General features: G+C 42.3%; 1 pseudogene across 1 annotated transcript; it reads right to left on the bottom strand.

The window, feature by feature from the left end:
- Window positions 1–593: 593 nt before the first annotated feature.
- Window positions 594–1,224, bottom strand: LOC148120371 (Ig heavy chain V region 5-84 pseudogene; annotated as a pseudogene). The gene is made up of 2 exons (XR_015739290.1): window positions 1,080–1,224; window positions 594–976 (listed from the first exon to the last, which is right to left on the bottom strand). The product of XR_015739290.1 is annotated as an Ig heavy chain V region 5-84 pseudogene (transcript).
- Between the last annotated feature and the right edge of the window lie 3,227 nt (window positions 1,225–4,451).

Genomic DNA, 4,451 nt, shown 5'->3' with positions numbered 1-4,451 from the left:
AGGAAAAGTAGAGGGAAACTTCTAACTCAACTGGTGACTCCTATTCTAAGTCTGGACTCCATGGCATTTTCAAGATTACTGTGTAGTTGAACCACAGCATGTACAAGAATCTCACTATTAATGTTCAATTCACACACCTAAATAAAAAGGAAAAAATTAGAGCAGACTGCACGTATGAGTAACAGTGTCTGCCACACATTGAAAAGAGGAAGACAGAGGCTGTTGAACATCATATGTCAGCACACACACACACACACACACACACACACACACACGGAGAATAGTTAGGGATAAAATGTGAAAGAGAGAAAGAGGAGAGTGAGAGAGAGTGTGTGTGAGACATTGAGAGACAGGTAGATAGAGTTAAAGGAAAACAAGGAGAAACACTGGAGCAAATAAACACACACAAACCAACAGGAAAAAGAAAAAAAAAGAAATCGGAATAAACATTTGGATATTCAAGTATTACTACACTCTATACCTGTAGAGAAAATCCCTAAATGTGGTACAGAGAGGCAGTGCATACACAGAGAAGTCCAGTCTTCCAAGTTTCTCTGAGCAGGCTCTTCTGTGACACAGATATCTATGTGCTTTCAGCGCCCCCTGCTGGTCCCGTGTTCCCCACAGAGGTGTTTTTGTCTGAGTTCACAGAAGCATTCACTCACTGTGTTTCTTGCACAGTAATACATGGCTGTGTCCTCAGACTTCAGACTGCTCATTTCCAGGTACAGAGTGTTCTTGGCATTGTCTCTGGAGATTGTGAACCGGCCCTTCACAGCGTCGGTATACCTGGTGGTACCACCACTACTAGTAATGTATGCGACCCACTCCAGTCCCTTCTCTGGAGCCTGACGGACCCAGTGCATGCTATAATCACTGAAGGTGAATCCAGAAGCTTCACAGGAGAGTTTCATGGACTTTCCAGGTTGCACTAAGCCTCCCCCAGACTCCAGCAACTGCACCTCACACTGGACACCTGTAAACACAAAGAATTCTGGTTAGAAAACCAACACAAAAGACAGTTTTTTTTTTCTTTCTCATGTCCACACAACACAGAGTGTCTCATCTTTATGAATTACCTTTTAAAATTAGGACAGAGAAAACCAATATGAGCCCTAAGTCCATGGTGAGTATCCTGTGTTCAGTGCTGAACCCTGACTGGGAGGATTTGGGAATCCAGGTCTGCTCTCCTCTGCCAGAGCTTCAGGGTCATGGCATGCTTAGTTTTTAAGGGCACAAAGAAGACTTATTTGCATATCTTCCTGCTATAGCAGTTTCTGTAGTTAGACCTGGGCAGAAGGCAGTACTCAGCGCAGATATAAGTCATTAGACACACTCATGACAGTTGTAGAAATTGAAGCATTAACACAGCTCTGAGTACTCATTTTCCTTCTTAGGGATTCACTACACTGTACTTAGTTCCCTTTTCACTGCATTCATAGAAAATGTTGTGTTTCCACACTGTCATGTCTCTTTAGGATCAATGTGAAACTGAAAAGCTCCACACTGCTGTGTTTCTAGATATTATCTCTGTCTATCCCTCTGTCTCTGCTGGACACGGCTTCTTCCTGAGGTGAATTTTGCATAGGGTCACACTGGCCTCTAAGTAGAACTCCTTCACTGTGACAGGAACATTTGAGACTTTTCTGAATTTTCCTCAGTTCTGAGAAACACTGTCCTATGAACCTAGGAAGTTTGCAAATGTGGTGTTCCTTGTGGTTGTCTTTCTTGTAATCAGTGATTGCTATGGAGATATATTTTTATTTGCAGCACTTAATGGTTTGCATCCTGAAATTTTCCATTAGATCACTTTCTACTCTCCACTGTGCCTTTTCTTTTTCCAACTTGATACCAGGCAACACATGGCTGCCTTCAATGTGTCTTACGTAAGTTTTTGTTTCTACATATAGTCAGCATAATGGGGACACTTAATAAATTTTTATAAAAAAAACACAGAATTTTGGCATCAGCTTGGTATTGTCAAAAGGCTCTGTTTTTATTTTCCTGAATTCTCATGCCCTTTCCTTCACTACTCCCATCATTTCATTTCAAACCTCTGTTTTACCCTGTGTCATTTCCCTTTGCCCCTCATTTAAGATGTCTTTTCCTTTCTTTTTTTATTTTTCCATTAAAAAAATTTACACTTCCTCCCCTCCTCCCATTCCCCTCCTGCTCCCCCACTCACCCTCCTCCCTCACCCTCCCTCCTTAAAAGTGGACAGGGAACTCTGCCCTGTGGGAAATCCAACACCCCCCCCCAATCCAGTTCTAGGAAGCTTTGCATCCAAATAGACACATAGACTAGGGTCCCAAGAAGCCAGTACATACAGTAGGAACAAGCTCCAGTGCCTTTATCGATGGTTTTTCAGTCAACCCCCATTTTCAGCGACATTCAGAGAGTCTGGTTTGATCACATGCTCATTCAGGCCTGGCCCAGCTGGATTTGGTGAGCTCCCATTAGGACAGGCACACTGTCTCAGTGGATTTGGTGAGCTCCCATTAGGACAGGCACACTGTCTCAGTGGATTTGGTGAGCTCCCATTAGGCCAGGCACACTGTCTCAGTGGGAGGAACAACCGCTCGCAGTCCAGACTTCCTAGCTCATCTGCTCCCTCCTTCTGCTCTTCAACTAGAACTTGGACACTCAGTCCATTGCTCTGATGAGGGACTTTGTCTCTATCTTTATTGATCGCCTGACGAAGACTCTATGGTGGTATTCGAGATAATCATCAGTGTGACAGTGGGGCAAGGCCTGTTTCCCAAGGACCTAGCTGGGGTCATCACCATGGACACCTGGGATCCGCTCTAGAGCCAAGTCTCTTGCCAACTCTAAAATGGCTCCCTTAATGTAGATATCTTCTTCCCTGCTCCTATATCTGTCCTTCCTCCATCTCCAACCTCCCACTCCCCCAAGCACTCTCCAGTCTTTCCCATCTCCCTTCTCTCTCCCCCTCTCCCCTTAACCCAACCCCACCCACATCCTCATGCTCCCAACTTTTGCCTGGCAATCTTGTTTGCTTCCAATTTCCAAAAGGATCTATATATGTTTTTCTTTGGGTTGACCTTGTTTTTTGACTTCATTAGGCTTGTGAACTATAGGCTTAATGTCCTTTTTTTAGGGCTAGAGTCTCCTAATGAGTGAGTACATACCATTTTCATCTTTTGGGGTCTGGGTTATCTCACTCAGGATAGTGTTTTCTATTTCCATCCATTTGCATGCAAATTTCAAGATGTCATTATTTTATTACTGCTGAGTAGTACTCTAATGTGTATATATTCCACACTTTCTTTATCCATTCTTCCATTGAGGGGCATCTAGGTTGTTTCCAGGATCTGGCTATTACAAATAATGCTGTTATGAACATAGTTGAATGAATGCTTTTGTAGTATGATTGGGTATCTCTTGATATATTCCCAAGAGTGATATTGCTGAATCCTGAGATAGATTGATTCCTAAGTCTTGACTTCCATGCTAGTTTTGAGCTTACAAAACAGAAGTCAGAAGACCACATACACAGATTCTCAAACACACAATCTGAACTTTCTATAAGGCAGAAAATGTCCTTCCCAATCTTCAATATGTTGTGCAATAGAATATTTCCAGAATCATTCAAGTTCCTCCAAGGCTCAGAAAACACTGAGGAAGAGGAAGAGAAGAATGTAAGGAGTGGAGCATAGTGAGGGATGCTGGAAATGCTGTCTTCTGGGCATGTCATGGATATTACAATCATGGACTCATAATGGTTGCTGTTGTCTGTATAATCCTAACTAGGACCAAGTAAGCCAAAACCCTGGTATATATAGGACTGATAATTCCTTGGCCCTATTTCTTGCAGAGGAGTAGATGGGAATGTATTTTTCTGGACATGGGAGATAGTCCCTCTTTTTTGAGAGCATGGTTACAGGTATGTTTCCAATATTGCAGTGCATGGGTTCACACACATGACATTACTAACTGTGCTTAAATATGTATAAGGTTGGTAAGGCCCCATGTTTGCCAGATTTTGGAGGAGGTGGATGAAATAATATTATATGTAGACATCCTATAGAATAAAGGAAAATAATATAAATTATAAAACTGAGGCTCAAAACAATCAACTCAGAAAGCAAATGATTAAGGAACACTGGTAAATATCAAATAACTTGGTAGGCAACTTATCTGGGACCATCTTCCCATCCAACTAAGAAATGGTGGAGACCTTCAGATTTTTTAATTTATTATATATTTTTCTAAAAAACTACCAAACCAAGTTGCCATTTCCTACACTGCTCCCATTCCTTGCACACATGCTTTCACCCTACTCCCATCTAATACTCAAAGAGGGTAAGGCACATTGCTTTGTGGAAGGTCCAAGGCTCTCCCTACCATATCTAGGCTGAACAACATATACATCCAAAGAGAATAGGATCCAAAAAAAGCCAGTACATGCCATAGGCATAAGTCCTGGTGCC

The sequence above is a fragment of the Myodes glareolus genome, chromosome 11, assembly GCF_982192425.1.
Source record: "Myodes glareolus chromosome 11, mMyoGla1.1, whole genome shotgun sequence".
Classification (NCBI taxonomy): Eukaryota; Metazoa; Chordata; class Mammalia; order Rodentia; family Cricetidae; genus Myodes; species Myodes glareolus.
Note: the sequence above shows the minus strand (reverse complement) of the source record. Positions and strands in the feature narration are given on the sequence as shown.